Source organism: Capsicum annuum, chromosome 1, assembly GCF_002878395.1.
Source record: "Capsicum annuum cultivar UCD-10X-F1 chromosome 1, UCD10Xv1.1, whole genome shotgun sequence".
Lineage (NCBI taxonomy): Eukaryota > Viridiplantae > Streptophyta > Magnoliopsida > Solanales > Solanaceae > Capsicum > Capsicum annuum.
In genome coordinates, this window is record NC_061111.1 from 139,137,830 (window position 1) to 139,147,369 (window position 9,540).

Consider the following 9,540-nt stretch of genomic DNA (forward strand, 5'->3'; position numbering starts at 1 on the left):
ATGAGGTAAGAGTGTTGTCTATGATTTATCTTGATAAAGTCCGAGTAATTAAGATAATTGGGTCGTGATGCAATGTTAAATCAGGCGTTGCATGAGAGGCAACCCATGGTTGTAGCGTAATAAGAAAAAAAAAGAAAAGCAAAATAAAAATCAGAAAACAAAAACACAAAAATAAGTGTCGAGCCACGACCAAAACTACAACGCTTGGTGGGAGAGAACCCACTCTTCTAATTATTTTTGCTTATTTTTTATTATTTTGTAGGTGTATGAAGTGTTATGGAGGCGCGATAAGTACAAATTAATCTTGGACTCAAATTAAATCGAATGTGGTATGTTTTGGATTTAAAAGAGCCTTAAAGGCCAGTCTACTTAGTTTTCTTCCGAACTAGATTTGCGATGCGAGCCATCACATTTGCGCCATGCCTATGCCACAATGTGAACCGCAACCAATTAGTGGTCGAACACCACGGTACGAACTGCACTGCAGACCCTCAATTTCTTGATCTATTTCACACCAAAGAATAGGGGTTCTGCAATTACATCACGTCGCATACCCCTCCACGAAGTGCCATTGTTTCCCCATCACTGTGACTACCACGTTCGAAAAATCCCCCTTTGCGATCTACTTTGTGGAGTATACCCAAAATTCCCAATTAAATCTCCAATTAAAACAAGTCAACCCAACCCAATTTTCCCATATAAAAGCACCCAACACCTAAATTCCCCTTCTTTCTCAATTTTGAGACCTAATCTGCGCCACTAACCCCTTCTTTGCTCTTAAATTGGCTCCCCAACATCACTCCACAAGAATTATCCTTTTCATTTCTACTAAATCTTCACTCTAAGGTTTGTTCTCTTTTATTATTTTCTTATTTTTAGTGCTTCGATGCAAGAGTTTCCTTAGTTGCATGTGCATTGTGGGTGAATACACACTATTGTGATACAAAATGGGTTCTTGGTAATCTTGTGAGGATGAAATCCATGGCTATAGTTAATGAAGCTTGTGATTGTGTTTAAATTTTTCATAATTAGCATGATTTGGTGTTGTTGCCATTCGTTCGCATTCCAAGTTATCATAAAGCATCACTTTGCTTAAATTGTTCTAATTAATGGTGTGTGTTGTTCTTGTTGACATGTTGAGGCGCTATGACATGAGTTTAATGGTGGTTAATTTGAAATAATTGTTGGGAAATTCATGTGGTTTATGGAATAATGGTATTTGTTGTAGAATTATATTGAGAAAGTTGCATCCACCTATAATGTACTCATGGTATTATAATAAATATTAGTACGCCCTTTTTAAAGTGTACATCGATAAAGTTTGAGTATTCGATAGTAGCACTTAAGGTGGGTCATGCTAACAAATTAAGTGTGTGGTGGTCCTTCTACCATCCTTCTCTTAGTTGTAGTTAGCCACATTATGCTTAATTAATGTTAGGTATTGATGGTTGTTGCAGAAATTATGGCACCAAAGGTTAACAAAGGAAAGAGAGTGGCATCTAGCTCCCGCCGGGGTCAAAAGAGATCACAAATTGGGCAATCTTCTGAGTCTACTCCTACTTCCTTGTCAACTCTTCAAATTTCTTATTGTAGATTTGGTGTAGATGGGTCGGAAAAAGGGTGTCCAGTGGTACAAAGACAATAAAAAGCCTCATTATCAACCAACGGAGGTTATTGATAAGGACGATTTGGCTCGACACTACCCTCACATATTATCCCGTATTATGAAGCTGAAACTTGACTTTATTTTTTAGGATATGGGCGAATGCAACATAGTTCCCTAATACTCAATATTGTGAAGATCCCTGGACAAATTGTGAAGCTGACTGCTGAGGCGTTAAATTCTATTCTTAGCATACTTGAGGTGGATTACTCTAGATTACGAGAACTATATAGATGACCTATCAGGTACACCTTGTGTGGGTCACGTTCCATGGTTCAGTGGAAGCATTACAAAGAGAAGGGTTACCACAACACCTTTCCTTATGCTTTCCTAAACAAAGAGACATGCATTTGGTTAAGGATAGTCATAGATTGCCTTATTCTGGGGTCACACTTCACGAGTATTTCTCGCGATCGGGTATGTCTTATCTATGCTCTTTGACTGACGTCCCAATCAATATTGGTGCAGTGATTGGTGCATCTATGAGCAAAGGCAGAGTACATAAGAAAGTTTGTTTCAGATTTAATGGCCGATTGACTAAGTTATTGAGAGCTGAAGAGGTTGAGGAGGATCCAACAAACTATAAGCCGCAGTGAAATTTTGAGGGGTGCTGATGTGACAAAGGTTAAGGAACATGATTCTAGACAAGGATCAGTGCTCACATCTGTAGAGCGGAATGCACAGGATGATACCTTCTTTTGCCATCTTTATGGAGTGACACAACTGTCTATGATGTGTGGCGGCCAAGCACCTACCTCCGATGAGTTGTGCTAATTAGATTATGACTATTCAATGAATGAGCATGCTAGAGCCATGTGTTGAGTGGGACACATTTTCAGGGAAACGGTGGATGATGATGTGCCCGCTAATAATAAGAGATTGTTGGTAGATTCTGATGCTGTGGATTTCAAAGTAAAATATCTGAGTCCGACGTTGAGGAAGAGTATTATTAGGCCTAGGAAGTTCTTTTACCCATCTTCATGTTTTATTTTATTTGCACCGGGGAAAATGCTGCATTTAAGTGCGGGGCGGGGTAAAAAGTATTCCTTGGGTATGGTGATTAGACTGCCTTTCTTCTTATGTTGAAGCTATTTACTATTTTGATTTGTAATAATTAGTAACTTGAATTTGGCATACTTGTTCAATTTGGTAAGAGAACTGATTATGGTTTGTTTATTTATTTTTCTACGTTTTTATGTTCTTTTATTTTTGGAGTAGGAATTGTGAAATAAAGTCATAAGTTAGATATTTTTCTCGATGATAGATGGATGATGATTGTCTTAAGAGAAAATTAATCATTTGTAGAGATTAGAAAGTGGAACTCCCTTCATGAAATTGAATTTAAGTGCTCTAGTGGGTTACATGACCACATGACATAGGCATGACATAAGTTGACAAACATGTGTTGGAGGTAGATGAATAATTACTTTTGAAACTCCAAATATCAATTGTATGACTCTTTGGTAATTCTAGCTTGAAGTTAAATTCGTGTCATGGCTTGAGTGAGAATCTAACATAGGTTCATCTTGATTTGAACATATGCCATGTGTGAGTAAGTATTTGCCTATTCCATATTACATTGTGGTGTTTAGAACTTATCCAGTGTGTACAAAGCGAAATCAAGTATGTAAGTTTTAGAAAATGATATAGACCTTCTTTAGTTAACCTTTTTAAATGCCTATGTTAACTACCCATTATATATGACCTTAGTAAGCCCCATTAAGCCTTTAGCCTATTGTTTGGTAGCTTCATTTTTAGCCTATTCCTTTTTATTTATCGGCCATAATTTGATCCCCAAATTTTGAAGTGCTTTAGTTGAAAAGCTTAAAGGATTGAAGTTGAGAATTGTAAAAAGACGAATGGGTAATGAAGTCCTAACATAGTAATTTTTGATTTGGCAAAGAGATTGTGCGTTGTGGATGGTGGGAATGAATGATAGGCACACACGTGTATATATATATATATATATATAATATTTTGTATAAAATGAAATAAAATCTCCTACACCCACTTTATAGTCTAACCTAAAAGAGATGGGGCTGAAGCAAAGGAAGTATAAAGTTCAAGTGGTAGAAAGGAAATGTTGTTGAGTTTGAGTTGTTGAGTTTGAGCTTAATAGTAAGGTGACGTATGAAAGAGCTTAGGGAAGTTAGTCACTATTTCTATCTAAAATAGTACCTACCCATCTCTTAGCCTACATTATAACCCACTAAAGCCCTACTTGATTCTACACCTTAACATTATTTTATAAGTAGAGTATCACACTATGGGCAAGATTATGGGTTATTCGATATACATGTGAATTCTTTGAGAGATTAAGCGTAAATTTTATTTCTTTACCCCCAAAATTTTTGTGATAAGTTGAATGAAGTGAGAAATATGAAGGTACTCACTTGTGGTAAGGGGCACATGTTTAATGATGAATTGAGGCTTGATATAGTTTCTTGATTGGAGAATGTTCATGATTTTACTAAATTTGAATAGTCTATTCTTGAGGGTTGAAGATTTCGAGTAGTTGTTCATAAATCTACATGGCATGTTTGAAAGTAAGACTTGTTACTCATATGTGTTGTGTGATTTTCATTTGAGTACTTTTAATTAGCGAGATTGGATCCTTGTGTGGTATGCATAAAATAGGTAATTGTTCGAGGATAAACAAAGTGGGGTGGTGATCTTGGGTATATTTATACACCTAAATACCATGTTTTACCCATATTTTAGCTAACTTTTGAGAACAAAGTGTCTTGATTCATATGTTTTATCTTAATTTTGATGTAAATGTGCTAACCAATGTGATTAGTACCATTTCAAGAGTAAATGAAGCATATGGAGACATAAGAAGATCATGGAATGCAAAGAACAAAAGATGGAAGCATAATAACATGTCTGGAGGCTATGTTTGCGTCACAATCCCTAGGGTGCGTGCTTAGCATTATGCTAGCTCCATACTACGAATCTTTGGGTTGGCGATGAGATGTGAGCCGCAATAGACTAATACGAAATGAAATGTTATTTTAAATTAAGCCTAGGGGCTTGGGGTAATTTTTCAAGGCAATTATAAATACCCCAAGCTCAGTTTCAAATGTTTGTTATGTATTTTTGGAGCAAAGACATTACATTTCTATTAGGGTAATATAAAAAAATCTTGAATTTTGGTATGAATAGTTTAATTTATTTGATGTTATTTCTAATCATGAGTGGATAAGCTTTTTAGCTAGGGTTATAGGAACCTTGTAATCAACAATCTAAAATATGGGTTTTGAGTTTATATTACAATTGTTCTTATATCTTATTCTCTTCATTTTTGATGAATTCTCATGGTTGTAAACTTGAGAGTGTGCCTTACAACACAACTTGCTTGAACAAAGAAGTTGTTTAAAAAAGAGAGCAGTGACAAGAAGTTAGAGTTTTCAATATCTAATTTGTGAATTAATGCCTTAATCTGATTAACATCTTAAAGAATACGCATATTTATCCTTACCACTTTGAGTTTGAGAAGATTAAAGTGTGTCTTTTCCTGAAGGTTGATAAACATGGATTGAAGTTTTAAATATATTCCTCTATAAATATAATCTACATATGAATTCCTGCAACTTATAGTCGAAAAGAGTTGAAATAATAATGTGAATATAATCCTAGTTTTCATTTTCTCTGCATTCAAACATTATAAAAATTTTCTCATTATTTTCAAACTGAAATCACTAAATTACCTTTTGAATTAAACCCCCTTTATTTCGTGAAAATATATGATTAAAAGTCAAGTAATCCGCATATAACTTAATTAGCACTCTATTTCCTGTGGGATTCGACCTCAACCTTCGTTGGGTTATATACTTGACGGCGACTGCTTACACTTTTTGTAGAAGAAGTTGTAGTTTGGACGTATCAAGGCAAGCTTTCAAAAGCTCAAGACTTTATTGACTTTGACTCCTATTCTCATCCTATCTATAAAAGATGAAAACTTCACGATGTATTGTGGTATTTCATTAATTGACCTTGTCTATATTTTAATATAGAAAGATAAGGTTATTTCTTATGCTTCAAGATAATTAAAGGCCCATGAGAAGAACTATTAGAGTTTATTTTAGGTAAAAACTTCACATATAGACACCTTAGATTCCTGCTAACTAACTTCATCGTGTAAGTTTCACTAATTACATTCTATAGGCATTAATAATATAATTAATATTAATCTAAAAGGAAAGAAAGAGTAATTAATGCTCATTATTATCTACAACACTCCCTAATATTCTCCTTCTATATAATAAAAAATGCTAGTGATTCTCCTTCCATAATTGGCCCCTTTTTGTACAAATGTATACAAACCAATTATACTGATATAATTGAATTTTAACTACGTATACACACACACACACACTCTTGTAAATACAGACACATTCGAATTTTATAATGTTTAATATATACATATGCATATCAACAATACATTATGTAAACATATAATATTATATATATACAATTAAAAGAATAAACATATACATATGAGACAAATACATTTGTATAACATATACATATGCATATCAACTATGTATTGAATAAACATATACATATGTATATCAACACTATATTGTATAAACGTATAATATTATACATATACAATTAAAGATTGAACGTTTGTACATTGGGATCCTAATGCGTTGTAATCATTCTAATATATGACACACGATGCATAAAACTAACATATGTATGTACATATATATATATATATATACAGTTATGCATATGTATATATATACACAAAATATAGAACATATGTATACATATATGTATAATGTATATATAAAACAACACATACATATGTATATCCATATGTAAAAACTTATATATATATATATATAGTTATACAAAAATCTACATATATATACATGACAAACATACATCCAATACATTCATATGTATATAAAATTATACAAATGGAAAAAAAATATAGTGGCTAATTAACAAGAAATTGGTTACTTGAAGAAATTGGTTACTTGAAGACCTAATTAACACAAGAAATTGATTACTTGAAGAAATTGGTTACTTGAAGACCTAATTAACACCAGAAATTGATTACTTGAATACCTAATTAATACTGCAAATAGATGAAATTTGAATAAAATTAGTGGCTAATGTAGAGAGTACCTTAAAAAAACAAAGAAAAGCAAATCTATATATCCAAAAAAAATAAAAATTACTGCAAAAATCTTAAAACAAAAATTTTCAAACCATATTTTTGCGGAAGTTTTAGGATGACAAGTTACTTCAAGTAATTCTGAATGAAAAACATAGTGCATGTGTATATAAAACACAAAAAATCAGGAGATTTCAGAGAAGAATTTGTTGAATATGTGTGAATAACCTACTGCCATTAAACCCTCAAATCAGCTAAGAGAGAGGAAAAAAAATTAATTATGAGAGAGAAAGTATTATTTGGTATATACATTACAAATTATAATTGTATATAGGAGCCTAAAAAACAGTTTTATAACTAACAAGTAACTATGAATGGTAATTTTTTAAAAATTTAACCATATCATGTAATTATGAAATTATTTTATCTATAGTATGTAATTTTTCCTTTATTTTATTAAACAAACGTTATTAATTATTCTTGAAAATCTAAGTTTGGTAATAATACTTATTTAGTCATTCAGTGATAGCGGTAATATTGAAAGAAAATAATACATTTCTCTTGATTCAACAAATTGAACAAATAAATTGAAACAATTATTTTTAATAAGGGGACAAGTAAAATAAAATGGAGGGATGAATTAACAAATATTCGACTTTTACTCCTTTCGTTCATTTTTCTTGTCACTTACTTCTAAAATGGATTTTCAAACATTTTCACTTCTCATTTCTGACATATCAAGAAAAAATAATATAAGTTTTTTTTTGTATTTTACACTTAGAGTTAATTACTAATTTTCCAAATATTTTTTCAATACATAATACTAAACATCAATTAATAGGAATAATATGGTAAAATAATAAATATTAATTATTGTTTACTTAGTGGACATGGTAAATCTAAATATGATAAATAAAAATGAACGGAGGAAGTGTTACTCACTCCATTCCATATTAGTTTTTCACTTTCCACTAGTGAAGTCACAAATAAGAAGTATAGTTTTACTAATTTATTATTTTTTATAAACTTATCTACACATCAAAACAAATTTTAATTATAAAAGTCAAATTGGAAAAATTTAATTAATTTGATCTTAATTTTATAAATTGAAAAATAATTTGAGATAAATAAAATTTAATTAATTTGATCTTAATGTTATAAATTGAAAAATAATTTGAGATAAATTTATATCTATATCTATAATATATTAAAAGTGTGAAGACCTTTAAAAAGTAGTTTGAACTTTTTGCCCTTCATTAAAAGACTCTTCTTTAGACAAAACTGTCTTTTCACTATTTTTAATTTATTATTTAATTATTTTTTATTATATTAACTAAACTTTCTAAAATATATGGGAGGAGAATTAATTAATATTTTTCTTTCTACTAAACTTTTAAAATATATGGGACTCCTAAAATATATGGTACTAGAATTAATTAATATTTTTCTTTCTATTGTTCAATTAGAAAAATACTCTTAAAATAGAACTCTATTAAAAAAATACTTCTATAAATATTGAGATGTACGTTAAATTAGAGAACAAACCGATTTGCCTATTGGGAGAATATGATTGATGCTCGTCTAACTTGATTCAATTGCATGTCTAGATTGCTGGATGCTTGATTTTCTAACTCTCAACTTCTTCACTGTTTTTGTTAGCATAATAGAATTCAACATGTGTGTGTATATATATATATATCTTCTTTGTTTTCATTCAAAATCATTCTTTAGGGTCAAAATTTTTGCTCAGACAAGAATTAGTTGAATCAAAATCGAAGCTTTGTGATCACTATTATATTATTTTTTCATAGTTTACAGGTCGTAGATGAATGTCGGTTGACTTTGAACAATTTCTTGTGTAAAAGTTAGATTTAATTGTATTGTTTTGATATCTTTATTATCTTATTGATTTATTTTAATTTACAGATGCTAGATTATTGTGGCTCGGTTTTGAATTTTTTTTTTAGGTAAAGGTTAGGTTTTATTATATTATTGTAATATCTCTATTAGTTTGTTATTTTGTGGTAGTTTACAGTTCGTAGATGAATCTCGATTGGGTTTGAGCAATTTTTGCGTATAAAATTTAAGTTTAATTGTATTGTTTTGATATCACTTTTATCGTATTATTTTGTTGCAGTTTACAGGTGATAGATAAATGTTGGTTAGCTTTGAAGAATTTTTTTTATGTAAGGTTAGATTTAGTTGTAGTGTTTTGAGATCTCTATTATCGTATTATTTTGTTATTGTTTACAGGTGATACATGAGTGTCGGACGACTCTGAGAAAATTTTTATGTGTGAAGACTAGATTTAATTGTATTAATTTGATGTCTGTATCATTGATTGTTTTGTTGCAATTTTCAGATGGTAGATAAATATCGATCGATTTTTAAAAATATTTTTGATAAATGTTAGGTTTAATAAATAAATTCTCCATCTTTATATATACTCAAAAGATATTAAATTTAATTATTATATTCATCTTTATTGTTTAAATAAATATCCTATTTAGTGTAATGTTTGAACTCATCAAAGTGAGGTACACGCGCAAGTCACGTACACCTAAACTAGTATTTTGAATAATGTGAAACATTAGTATGAGCGAAGGGAGTAATTTATGCAGAGGTACATTGAAGATTCCCAATAGTGGACGCAGTTCAAACTTTATGCAGGATGCAAGAAGCACCTACTAACCACCATATTCTTAGTCCAACACTAATTATTTGCCAAACGCAATCAATTTTTTTA

The 9,540-nt window shown here is 30.8% G+C and overlaps 1 long non-coding RNA gene across 1 annotated transcript; it reads left to right on the plus strand.

Moving 5' to 3' along the window:
• The first annotated feature begins 244 nt into the window (after window positions 1-244).
• LOC107879797 lies at window positions 245-2,843 on the plus strand. Its single transcript, XR_001677120.2, has 2 exons — window positions 245-846; window positions 1,458-2,843. It is a non-coding gene; the product is annotated as an uncharacterized LOC107879797 (long non-coding RNA).
• Window positions 2,844-9,540: the final 6,697 nt, after the last annotated feature.